A 376-nucleotide genomic window follows, 5' to 3' on the forward strand; every position below is an offset into this window, starting at 1 on the left:
GGAGGAGGAAATTGAAAGGAATGAGAGGAAGTGGTAGGAAATGGAAAGGAACGGAATTGAAGGGAAGGGAAAGAGATATGGGAGGAAGGGAAAGAAAGGGAAGGGAAGGATGGGAAGTGAAGCGAAAGGAAGGGAGAAATGGCTGGAGAAATAGGAAGAGGGAGAGACGAAAGGGAAACAACGATGAAGGAAGAATAAAATGATGAAAGGGAATAAAACAAGAGCGAGGAGAAAGAATGAGAAGGACGCATGGCACGGTGCCACGCCTACCCGCTCCGCTTTTTTCCCCTTTAACCGTTATCGGCTGGCACTGGCAATACCACGTGACTCTATTTCTCAATGATAATTTCCATAACAGCTTGTGGCCTTGGCAGGA

The sequence above is a fragment of the Penaeus monodon genome, chromosome 30, assembly GCF_015228065.2.
Source record: "Penaeus monodon isolate SGIC_2016 chromosome 30, NSTDA_Pmon_1, whole genome shotgun sequence".
Lineage (NCBI taxonomy): Eukaryota > Metazoa > Arthropoda > Malacostraca > Decapoda > Penaeidae > Penaeus > Penaeus monodon.